The sequence below is a fragment of the Sabethes cyaneus genome, chromosome 1 (assembly GCF_943734655.1).
Source record: "Sabethes cyaneus chromosome 1, idSabCyanKW18_F2, whole genome shotgun sequence".
NCBI lineage: Eukaryota > Metazoa > Arthropoda > Insecta > Diptera > Culicidae > Sabethes > Sabethes cyaneus.
In genome coordinates, this window is record NC_071353.1 from 159,137,419 (window position 1) to 159,151,170 (window position 13,752).

A 13,752-nucleotide genomic window follows, 5' to 3' on the forward strand; every position below is an offset into this window, starting at 1 on the left:
AATAATTTAAGTTGTTATCTTCTCGACCGACTCGACTGTTCGGTCGGTCGGCGCTGCTGCTGCTGCTGCTCACAAATACTCACCCACACACAAAGCTCACCTCATCTTAACTCAACAAAGCGCAAAGTTGGTCCGCGCTGACTGACTGAAACACTCTTCCCTGTAGCTTCCTCTTGCTTCTACTGTTATCACCCGGTTCAACATCATCGTCGGTGTCCGGTACCGCGCGTTATTTTCCCTTTGCATAATTAAGTTCCTCTTCTCACGACACAATCCTTCTCGCTGCCTGCTGCACTGGCAGCAGCAGCCACGGCAGCTCCTGGCAAACCTGGCGATAATGGCTCATAAATTAAAACTCGCCATGTACAAGTTCGGTACTCTTCACCAATCCAGTCAGCAGAACCTTCACCGGTTGGTTGCACAGCTGAAAATCCGCGCGAGCTACCCGGTCCTTTATTAACGGCATTAGGTGCGAAGAAATGTCCACCAGTTGGGTGGGTCATTTTAACGGGGAGATTTTTTCTTCCAGTGCATGCTCAAGCATGTAACCAACGAATGAACGGTTGCCGACGGTGCTGAGAGCTGATGACTGCGACCGGAACAATAAAAACCATTCCGTAATCATAATTATTTTGTGAAAGTGCGCACAGCTTGACGGAAGGATCGGGCCCACAATTGCTCTGGCAGGGAAGAAGTAACTGTTTCCCTGCCTGCCTGCCCCATGATGATACTTACATGCACCGTTCTTTTTTTTTATGCTTTCTCGTATGCATTTCCCTGTTCGGTCATTCTACCTGGTTGCTACCGTTTTTGTGCCGCACCCCAACTTGTGGGCGGGGAGAATGGGGTTTTGGAATGAAATAATAGGTACGAGTTGTTCTTGAAATGGAAAAGTAATTCTCATCTGCTCGTAACAAGGCGGGAGTACAGGAATTATTCGCTTCAAACTTGAAAATATTTTGAGTTAAAATATCCTTCCGGCATTTTTTCGACCGGTACAGTCCCAATACTACTTGCAGCGAACTGATTGTTCTCCTGCCGGAATAACTGTCAATATATCGAGAGTTGTTTGAGCGAACCTAAAATTTGTTTGGTCAAGTAAAGATTACAAAGCGTCAAGTTTATTGATTTCAAAGCAGCATACGATACAGTCGATCGAGATCAGCTATGGCAGATAATGCACGAACACGGTTTTCTGGATAAACTGACGCGACTGGTAAGAGTTGTATTGGATCGAGTGATGTGTTTCGTGCGCTTCCCGGAGACAAGGTGACGGCCTATCCTGCATGCTGTGCAACATCGCTCTTGAGGAGATGATTCGACGAGCGGACATCGAAACGAGAGGCACGATTTTAACCAAGGGTAGCCAACTTCTAGGCTTTGCAGATGACTTTGACACCACAGCCTGAAAGTTCGCGACGGCGAAGGCAATCTACGCCCGACTGAAAGTGGAGTCTAGGAGGATTGGGCTAAAAAGAAATGCTTCAAATACCAAATACATGAAAGGATGAGGCACAAAGGAGGCAAACTCGCGCCTCCCACGGACGGTATCGTTGACGGCGACGAACTAAAAGTGGTAGATGAGTTCGTGTATTTGGAACCGCTGCTAACCGCGGATAACAACATTAGTAAGGTGCCTAAACATAAACAAAAGGTGGGGTACCCGACATTTCAGAAAAGGTTTATGGCCGGGAAAAACTGAGTAATCGTAGAATGGCGAATCTGTCATTATTTAACAAAAAAATACTGGCTAATTAGGTTGAAAAATCCGGACTTTCCAGACTACCAATTAGACTTGCAACTGGACTTGAATTTAGATTAATTTGGACTGGAAGTTTTACTTATAACTAGTCATAAAATAGGACTTAAAACAGAATTTGAAGTTTTAATTTGAAATTGGACTTGAAATTTTATTTCAAATTGGAATTGAATCAGTCTTAGAATTGGATTTGAAATTAAAGTTGCAATTCGACTTGAAATTAGATTTGAAATTGGAACTTGAAATGGGGCTTAAAATTAAAATTGAAATTGGACTCGATATAGGACGTAAATAGGATTTAAATTAGACTTGAAATTACACTTGAAACTTGAAACTGGGCTTAAAGTCGGACATGTAATCAAACTTGAAATTGAACTTGCCATTGTTCATTAAATTAGGCTTGAATTTCGTTTAATTTGAACTTGAAGTTTTACTTTACACTGGACACGGGTATTGAGCGAAATTGGGCACGAAGTTTTAGTTGAAATTAGTATTGACATTTTTCGTTTTATTCTCTTACTTGTTTTACTTCTTTGCTGTTATGTTTTTTCTATTTTCCGTTTTCCATTTTTTTTCATTTTCTGTATCGCTCTGTTTAAATTTTAGGATTTTTAGGAATTTTAGTTTTTAGGGTCCTTTTTGTGTTTATTGTGAGTTATTTCTCATACAAACATCAAACTTCAGTCTTGATAAATCTCTCCGAAGTCTGAATAAGACTTCCCTGCCAAATATTAACAGTTTCTCCTACAATTTGTGAAATATTTTTCGGTAATTTTTGAATAGTTCAATGTCATTTTTGTATCATTTCCAATAATATTTAATTTTTGATATTTCTGACTTAAAATTTTAGGCTGAAAATTTCGGACATTTTACATTATTTTTTGCATCATTTTGAGGCCATTTTTAGCATTTATTTATAATTTACATTTTTGTGTCAGTTTAGTAATTTTAGTGTCTTGCTTTTTCATTTTTGCATTTTTATTATGTTACTTCTAGTATTATATTGTATCTTTATGTTATTTTTGAATCATTCTTCATTTCTTTATTATTCTGTGTGATACATTTTTGAGACTTTCGGGATACTTTTTGTATCTTTCCATCTGTTTTTCTTTTTTTCATTACGGCGACAGTTTTTAATTTATTTTGCGTCATTTATATATTACTAGCTGACCCGACAAACTTCGTATTGCCACAAATTAAAATGTGTTGTACATAAATCGTGAATCTCGGATGACATTTCCCACAATCTCGAGTTTTGCAAGTTTCTGAGGAGTTAATGGGTGTTTTAATATACAAATTTTCCTCACAGTACTTAAAAACAACTCCCCTCATTGCTTAGCCAGATAAAATAAAGCGGATAGCATTTAAATATTCGCTATCATTACAAACCATTTCGCCGAATACCATTTTGCGGAACATCAATTGGTTGACCATAACGCGGAATATAGAGTTTCGCAGAATACCATTTCACGAAAAACCTTACGCGGGATGTACCATTTCATGGAAAATCTTTTCGTAGAAAGTACCATTTCGCAGGAGTGACCCAACTGAAGGAAAGTAATAGAGGTCAGTAGATCTAAGAAAATAAATAAACCTAGATAGAGGCGACCTCTACGGAGGGCTGCCCCACGCAGTGGCCGGCGCTTCCGACGGCAGGTCGCCGACAACACTCGCGGCTTATGGCCGACTCGCGCTGAATTATCTAATGTTACTATTGATAGTTTTTTGTGGTCTTGTTATTGATTAATGTTTTATGAGTCTAAAATTCCTCGAGTTTGATTAGTTTTTGAGTTACGTAAAAATTGCTGTTCTATTTGTATGATAGTCCTTATCCCCCTACCACAGGGGTAAGGAGTCTCAAACCGTCATTAAAAAAATTCCTGCCTCCAAAACCCCCGACATGCCAAATTTGGTTCCATTTGCTTGATTACCTCCCGAGTTATGAGGAAATTTGTATTTCATTTGTATGGGAGCCCCCCTCCTAAAAAGGTAAGGGGTCCTAATTCATCATAGAAAAATTTCATGCCTCCGAAAACACTCACATGTCAAATTTTGTTCCATTTGCTTGATTAGTTCTCGAGTTATGAGGATATTTGTATTTCATGTGTATGGAAGCCCCCCTCTTAAAAGGGAGAGGTCATTATTCCCCTCCAAAAGAGGGGAGGGGTCTCAATTCACCATAGAAAAAAAAAATTGCCTAAAAAACCACCCACATGCCAACTATGGTTCCATTTGATCAATTAGTTTTCGAGTTATAAGGAAATTTGTATTTCATTTGTATGGAAGCCCCCTTCCTAAAAAGGCAAGGGGTCTCAATTCATCATAGAAAAATTCTTGTCTCCAAAAACACCCACATGTCAAATTTTGTTCCATTTTCTTGATTAATTCTCGAGTTATGCAGAAATTTGTGTTTCATTTGTATGGGAGCCCACTTTCTTAGTGGGAGGAGGGGTCTCTAATCATCATAAGAACCTTCCGTGGCCCCAAAAACCCTTATATACAAATTTTCACGCCGATCGGTTCAGTCGTTTTGGATTCTAAAAGGAACATAGGGACAGACAGACTAGACAGAAATCCTTTTTTATAAGTATAGATTCTCGAAGTGTTTTTGTGCCAATTTGGTTTCATTTTTGTATCATTTTTCTGACTTATTTTTGCTATTTGGGGCCGTTTTGTGTTTTCATTTTTTATTGTTTTCTTGTTATTGTACTATTTTTATACAAAAAAAGAGCAAAGCCTTGGGCTTAAACGTATTTGCATATTTTTCTCTTCTTACTGTATCATTTCAAGGCAACTTTTGTTTCATTTCTGTGTCAGTTAGGTCAAATTCAGGTTTTAATGTGTCATGTTTGGATCTTGTTTATATTCCTTTTTCAGTAATTGCGGCATTCTAGTGTTACTTTTAGTATTATTTTTGTATAATTTTTCGTTTCTGAGTTTTGTACTTTTTTGAGCATTTTGGGATCCTTTTTGTATCTTTTTATTTATTTTATTTATTTCCATTAGTGCGATATTTTTGTATTATTTCTTGTATCGTTTTGTATCATTCAAGCATCATTTTTTGAATCATTCTTCTGTTATTTTTGTGCATTTTCGAGGCTATTTTTATATCAATTTTTCATTTCTGTCTGTTTATCATTGTTGCGTGTTTGTATTGTTTGCGTATCAGTGTTTCTTGAATCATTTTGTGCTATTTTTGCATAATTTTTCTGTCATTTTTGTATCATTTCTAGGTCCTTTGCCATTTCAGTGTTCGTTTTTTTTATTTTTATAGTATGGTATATAAGTCCTTATCGTTTTTATTTCTCTTACGTTATGCTTGTTTTATTTTTTTATGATTTGTTAATTATTTTTTTATAATTTTTGGTAATTTTGATATCATTTTTGTAGTATTTCTGATCATTATTCATTTCTGTGTCAGGTATTTTGAGTTTTTAGTATTATTTTCATAGGTTCATAAATCTCATAAATCTTAGGATCACAACTCTTTTCTTTATTGTGTTATTTTTGTCTTACTTCCAGTACTTCTTTTATCTTTATGATATTTTTGTATCATGTTTGGTTTCTGCGTCATTTTTATATTTTATTGTGCCTTTTGGGATCTTTTTTGTATATTTTATGTACTTTGTTGTTTCTATCAGAGCTAGACTCAGACATCATAATCACTCCATCATTTACCGAATTTGAACATGTATGGGCGAAAGCACGAATAGCTGGTGAGACACATATCTTTGCGTCCGTCTATTTTCCTCCAAACAATGCACGTAAAGAAAACTATGAAAAGTTTTTTGAAGTCGCGGAAAATGTCTTATCTGAGCTCTCTCCTGAAATAAAGCTTCACATATACGGAGATTTCAACCAACGCAATCTTGACTTCATTACAGACATTGACAACGAGAGCATTCTTCTGCCAGTCGTTGGTGAAAACGAAACCTTGCAATTAATATTTGACAAATCTGCCAACTTGGGCCTTTATCAGATTAATCACATAAAGAATAGGCAAGATTGCTACTTAGACTTATTGTTTACTAACATAGGCGAAGACTTCTGCGTAACTGAATCGCAAACTCCATTATGGAAAAACGAGGTATTTCATACCGCCATCGAATATTCGTTATTTATACATGAAAATCTGCGACCCTACGAGTGCGAATATGAAAAAGTATCGGACTTTCAGTCCGCAAATTATGGGAACATAAAACAAAGGCTTCACAATATTAATTGGCAACATGTATTTCGAAATGAAAACAATGTAGAACTGGCTGTCGAAGCCTTCCATAAGCTCATATTTGAAATATTAAAAGACGAGGTGCCTATGAAACAACGAAGACGTCAGGCTCATTCAAAGCATCCTATATGGTACAACAGTCAAATAAAAAATATAAAAAATCGCAAGCAAAAGGCACATAAAGCATACAAAAACCATAACAATGACAATAACTTAGCAAATTATCTTGATCTCTGTGATCAACTAAACCAAGCGATAAATGTTGCCTTTGAAGAGTATATACAAAAAACCGAGCGTGAGATAAAATCAAAACCAAAAAACTTTTTCAACTATGTAAAATCAAAATTAAAATCAGAAAACTTTCCATCTAGAATGCATTTGGACGAAAAAACCACAGATAACATAGAAGAAATTTGCGACCTTTTTGCCACTTTCTTCCGAGATATCTATGGTACATTCACAGAAGAGGATCGCGATTACGGCTACTTTACACATTTTCCAGAATCCTCAAATGACGTAAACGTTAGACAAATTAGTGTATTAGAAATATTAGACGCCTTAGAAACATTAGATTCCTCCAAAGGCCCCGGACCAGACGGTTTACCTCCAGCATTCATAAGGAAACTAGCAACAGAGCTAGCTACTCCACTATTCTGGCTTTTTAATTTGTCCCTTCAATCTGGAATTTTCCCAAGCATCTGGAAAAGATCTTTTTTAGTGCCTGTGTTCAAAGCTGGTAAGAAATCTGATATCCGTAATTATAGGGGTATTGCAATTATCTCTTGTATTCCAAAACTTTTTGAAGCAATTGTCAATAAGAAGGTATTCTCGCAAATAAAAAATAGAATTACTCATACACAACATGGTTTCTACAAAGGACGCTCAACCACAACAAATTTACTCGAGTTTGTTAACTTTTCGCTTAACGCAATGGATAATGGAAACTACGTTGAAGCCTTATATACCGACTTTAGTAAAGCATTTGATCGCATTGATATACCAATGCTTCTCTTCAAATTGCAAAAAATAGGTATACATCAAGAACTTTTAATATGGATCGAATCATATCTCACATATCGCCAGCAAATTGTTAAATTTAAAGGAAAAACATCTAATCCCATTCAAGTCACTTCTGGAGTCCCTCAAGGGTCTCATTTAGGACCGCTATTGTTTATTTTATTCGTTAATGATATCTCATTCGTTCTCAAGAATATAAAAATCCTTATTTACGCCGACGATATGAAATTATACTTAGAAATAAAAAATGAGACAGATGTCAACACATTTTGTAACGAAATTCAAATTTTTTATAATTGGTGTAAGAAGAGCTTACTTCAACTAAACGTGAACAAATGTAAATTAATTAAATTTAGTAGGAAACGAAATACACCTATAACCAACATCTCCCTTGGAGATCAAATGATAGAAAATTGTGAACGAATTAGAGATTTGGGAGTTATTCTAGACTCAAAATTAACGTTTATAGATCACTATAATACAATTACTTGTAAAGCAAGCAACATGCTCTCTTTCATAAAACGCTTTAGCTTTAATTTTCGAGACCCATACACATTAAAAACACTTTACATTTACTACGTTCGTTCAATTCTTGAGTACTGTAGCGTGGTATGGTCTCCGTTTGCCAATGCACACATAAATAGAATAGAATCAATACAAAAACAATTCTTGTTGTACGCACTCCGTAATTTAAATTGGACGAGCCTTCCTCTTCCGTCATATGACGACCGCTGCAAGCTTATCAATATCGAAACATTAAAGGCGCGTCGTGAATTTACATTCGTCTCATTTGTTAATGACATTGTCTCACAACGTATTGACTCTGCCGAACTCTTATCTAAATTAAATTTTTACGCACCTACTAGAAATTTACGTGTTCGTACACTATTTGCCACGGATCATTATCGAACTAATTATGCTAAATTCGGGCCCATAAATCAAATGATGGTGCTATACAACCAACATTGTAATTTTATTGACTTCACAATTAAAAAAAACAAATTGAAGCAATATTTTAGGACAATAAGTAATTCAAGTCAATAACAACAGAAAACTAGCAGAAACGAGCAAACATAAATAGAATATGTAATCGATTGATAACATTAGGTTAAGCTTGTATCACGGTCTACACACGATTGACTGCAAATAAATCTATACCTATAAAGAAGGATTTCTGTCTGTCTGTCTGTCTGTCTGTCTGTCTGTCTGTCCTGTGTTCCTTATAGAATCAAAAACTACTGAACCAATCGGCGTGAAAATTTGCATGTAGAGGTTTTTGGAGCCAGGAAAGGTTTTAGTGATGGTTAGAGACCCCTCCCCCCACTAAGAGGGAGGGCTCCCATACAAATGAAACACAAATTTCTGCATAACTCGAGAACTAATCAAGCAAATAGAACCAAATTTGGCATGTGGGTGTTTTCGGTGACAAGAATTTATTCTAGGGTAATTTGAGACCCCTCCCCTCTTTATAAGGGGAATTATAACTCCTCTCCCCTTTAAGAGGGGGGGTTTCCATACAAATTTCCTCATAACTCGAGAACTAATCAAGCAAATGGAACCAAATTTGGCATGTGAAAGTTTTCGAGGGCAAGAAAATTTTCTATGTTGAATTAGGACCCCTCCTCACTTTAAGAGGGGGGGCTCCTGTACAAATGAAATACCAATTTCCTCATAACTCGAGAACTAATCAAGCAAATGCAACCAAATTTGGCATGTGTGTGTTTTTGGAGACAAAATTTTTTTCTATGATGAATTGGGACCCCTCCCCACTTTAAGTGGGGGGGCTCCTATACAAACGAAATACAAATTTCCTTATAACTCGAGAGCTAATCCAGCAAATGGAACCAAATTTGGCATGTAGGTGTTTTGGGAGGCAAGAATTTTTTCTATGATGAATAAGAACCTCTCCCCACTTTAGGACGGGGGACTCCTATACAAATGAAATACAAATGTGGGTGTTTTCGGTGACAAGAATTTATTCTATGGTAAATTGAGACCCCTCCCTCTTTATAAGGGGAATTGTAACTCCTCTCCCCTTTAAGAGGGGGGGCTTCCATACAAATTTCCTCATAACTCGAGAACTAATCAAGCAAATGGAACCAAATTTGGCATGTGAAGGTTTTCGAGGGCAGGAAAATTTTCTACGGTGAATTAGGACCCCTCCCCACTCTAAGAGGGGGGGCTCCTGTACAAATGAAATACAAATTTCCTCCTAACTCGAGAACTAATCAAGCAAATAGAACAACATTTGGCATGTGGGTGTTTTTTTTGGTGACAAGAATTTATTCTATGGTGAATTGAGACCCCTCCCCTCTTTATAAGAGGAATTATAACTCCTCTCCCCTTTAAGAGGGGGGGCTTCCATACAAATTTCCTCATAACTCGAGAACTAATCAAGCAAATGCAACCAAATTTGGCATGTGAAGGTTTTCGTGAGCAAGAAAATTTTCTATGGTGAATTAGGACCCCTCCCCACTTTAAGAGGAGGGGCTCCTGTACAAATGAAATACAAATTTCCTCATAACTCGAGAACTAATCAAGCGAATTGAACCAAATTTGGCATATGTGTGTTTTTGGAGACAATTTTTTTTTCAATGATGAATTGGGACCCCTCCCCACTTTAGGAGGGGGGGTCCTATACAAACGAAATACAAATTTCCTCATAACTCGAGAACTAATCCAGCAAATGGAACCAAATTTGGCGTGTAGGTGTTTTTGGAGGCAAGAATTTTTTCTGTGATGAATTAGGACCTCTTCCCACATTAGGAGGGGGGGCTCCAATACAAATGAAATACAAATTTCCCCATAACTCGAGAACTAATCAAGCAAATAGAACCAAATTCGGCATGTGGAGGTTTTTGGAGGCAAAAATATTTTCTACGGTGAATTAGGATCCTTCCACACTTCAAGAGGGGGGGCTTCTACACAAATGAAATACAAATTTCCTCATAATTCGAGAACTAATCAAGCAAATGGAACCATATTTGGCATGTGGGTGTTTTTGGAGGCAACCATTTTTCCCACTATGAATTAGGACTTCTTACCTTTTTAGGAGGGGCGGGCGCTCCCATTCAAACGAAATACAAATTTGCTCATAACTTTAGAACTAATCAAGCAAATGGAACCAAATTTGGCATGTGAGAGTTTTAGATGGCAGAATTTTTTTTCTGTGGTGTATTACGACCCCTTTCCCTTTTAAGAGGGTGGGCTCCCATACAAATGAAATACAAATTTCCTTATAATTTGAGTACTAATCAAGCAAATGGAACCAAATTTAGCATGTAGAAGATTTTTGAGTCTTGAATTTATTTTATGATAGTTAGAGACCTCTCACCCCTGTGGTAGGGGGATATGGACTCTCATACAAATAAAACAGAAATTTTTGCGAAACTCAAAAACTAATCCAACTCGAGAAATTCGATACTCTTCCATAAAACATTAATCAATAACAAGACCACAAAAACTATCTATAGTAACACTAGATCATTCAGGACGAGCCGGTCGCGAGTGTTGCCGGTGACCCGCCGTCGGAAGCGCCGCCCACTGGGGGGTTTGCAAAACTCGAGATAGTGACAAAGATCATCCGAGATTCATGATTTATGTACAACACAGGTTAATTTGTGGCAATACGAAGTTTGTCGGGTCAGCTAGTAAATAAATAAATAAATAAATACATTAAAGCGATATTTTCAAATTATTTCTTCGGTCATTTGTGTGCCATTTTCAACTTGTTCTTCTGTTATTTTTTGTATCATTTCTGTACTATTTGACATTTTTGTTTCAATTTTTGTTTGCTTTTTGGCACCTTTTTTTTATTTTTTCCTTTATCGTTGCATTATTAGGCCATTGCAAAAATATTTTTAAAGTATTAAAAATTCTTAGGTCCGTCGAACAAAACTCTACTATAATTTTGGAAAATAGTGCCAGTTTGTAGGGTTTGGAAAAAGCTAGTCACCAGACTCCAGTGTACCCCAGCCTAGGTACGCCAGTGACCACGGCGACAACCCTAAACCCCGGCGGATAATTCACAAAACCAACTTCCAGCCCACCAAACGTTTCTCCCGTTTTGGATACAGCCATACAGCATCAGTATCCTTCTGGATACTCCAAACTGAACAAACGCTTTGTTCCGTTTCGCGACCATCAGCAGCGGAAGATTCCATTTGTCGTCAGAAAGCCTACATGACTCCACTACTGAACTGGTAAGAGGGCTTCTTGTGTTCGTAATAGCAAATTTGGAAACAGCGAGCGAACGAGCGAGCGAGGAGCGCGGTTAAAGCGCAAATGGACCATACCGTTTGTCCCGGGACTAGAACTTCTGGCCAGCTGTTTGTTTGCCATTAAGTGTACTCCGGCTGCCACCGACCGGCCTGTTCCCGTTCATCACACATGGCATTGTTTTTGGGGCGGGCACCGTCGTCGTTCGAGAATCGAAAGCCAACAACATTTGGACTTCGGAGTTGAGCTGAGAGCTGTGGAACTGTAGAAAGGATGAAATGTATCGTAACAGTGGCTCATTTGTGATAGATGACGGGGCATTTCCTGAACCATCGACCGAGTTGAGTTGAGCTGCGCTCGCGCTCGGTCTGTCTTCTTTCCAGGCTCTAAATCGCCACATTCAGTTTCGGCTGTACAGCCGGGAACAAAGCCACCGAATGGTATGATTTTCGGTCAATCGATTTTCTAATCTAGTGCTGTCTGCTTTCCGGTCGGTCGGTGGAACGGTGCCACAAAACAGCTCACACAGAGCACAGTTTTAACTCGAAATGAGTTTTGCGAAAGAGTCGTTTGCAATTTACGGTTGGTGAAATTTGGCGTCGTTAACAGAAATCTGATTCGGAATAATTTTGTCTGAGCTCTGGCATGGACAAGCCGTGGATTGGATTTCCACTGCACACTGCAGTCCAGGATATTTTCCTCACCACAGATTCGACCCATCATGTGAGTAAATTTCACCATTAAATCTTATTCAAGAATCACTGGTGCAAACAAGAGTTCACACACACACACAATGCTTATGTCCAGTGACGTGAGGAAGCAAAATTTGTCTTCAGACCGGATCAGCCGGCATGATTGGATATTAATACTGTTATCTTGTTATCATAGGCAAAGGAAAACTATGCTTCGTTCCACAGAGAGTTCCAGAGTATGGTTCACCTTCCAACTCGGTTAACTGGCAAACATTGCCCCGAACCGAGGCTAACCTATACACGGATCGGCTTGCTGGAGGCGTCAGTTTTACATTATATTTTGATTAGATTATTACCTTCATCTGCCATGCGTGATTTAGAAGATGAAAAGTGAACTCGACTGCACGAGTGGTAAGAATATCGGTTGCAGACATTAGCGCTCGATAATTTCAGTAGGTAGGTTTGCTATAGACAACCCCTTCCGGGCAACGCAAATTTGCTCTCCGTCCGTTCATGCGATAAATCGGTTCTGTCTGTTCGTTCTGTGGATCATATAAGATTTCAACTCAAACGTAATAATATTTCCGGAAGAAGGAATTAAGGTTGCTCCTTTTTTGGTGTCTCTATCCATGCAAATCGTTGAACCGTTTGATTAGTCGGTTCCATTCGGATTTGTGTAAAACTTGGTGCACTCAATTAGACCGACCGTCAATATTCGTTTGAACTTGTCTGGTTGAATCCGGCTTGAATGACTGAAGACGCCGCGCCGGAAGCAGCAATTAGGCAGGCAGCCCACTTCAAGCATGCGTGTGTGCATGTGTACGGTTTTGAAATAACTCTTTTGATGTTGAGAATTTATAGATTACTTTAAAAGCATGGAAGGATCGTAATCAGAACGGGTGGCGGATGTCCAAAGTTATGTCAGAAATTTTCTCGCACACGTCTTGTTAACCTTGCGGGCTAGAATAAAGAGTAACTATGTAGACCGCAAAAATTTCCATGTAACCATGCTCGGATGCGTCAGTAAAGCTAATTTGAGATTTTGATTACACGCATACTTTTGCATTTTTCATATATGTAAACGTATTTAGAATTATTTTACTTATTTTTGGATACAGCTTAAGATTGACGTCGTAAGCTTAAGATTGAAAAAATTATTAAAAAACAGGAAGTTGTTAGAGTACATGAGGAAGGCTAAAGTCCCGAGGTGGCTGCCTTGCGGAATTCCAGAATATTAAAAAGGTACTACTGCTACTGCTACTGCTACTGCTACTGCTACTGCTACTGCTACTGCTACTGCTACTGCTACTGCTACTGCTACTGCTACTGCTACTGCTACTGCTACTGCTACTGCTACTGCTACTGCTACTGCTACTGCTACTGCTACTGCTACTGCTACTGCTACTGCTACTGCTACTGCTACTGCTACTGCTACTGCTACTGCTACTGCTACTGCTACTGCTACTGCTACTGCTACTGCTACTGCTACTGCTACTGCTACTGCTACTGCTACTGCTACTGCTACTGCTACTGCTACTGCTACTGCTACTGCTACTGCTACTGCTACTGCTACTGCTACTGCTACTGCTACTGCTACTGCTACTGCTACTGCTACTGCTACTGCTACTGCTACTGCTACTGCTACTGCTACTGCTACTGCTACTGCTACTGCTACTGCTACTGCTACTGCTACTGCTACTGCTACTGCTACTGCTACTGCTACTGCTACTGCTACTGCTACTGCTACTGCTACTGCTACTGCTACTGCTACTGCTACTGCTACTGCTACTGCTACTGCTACTGCTACTGCTACTGCTACTGCTACTGCTACTGCTACT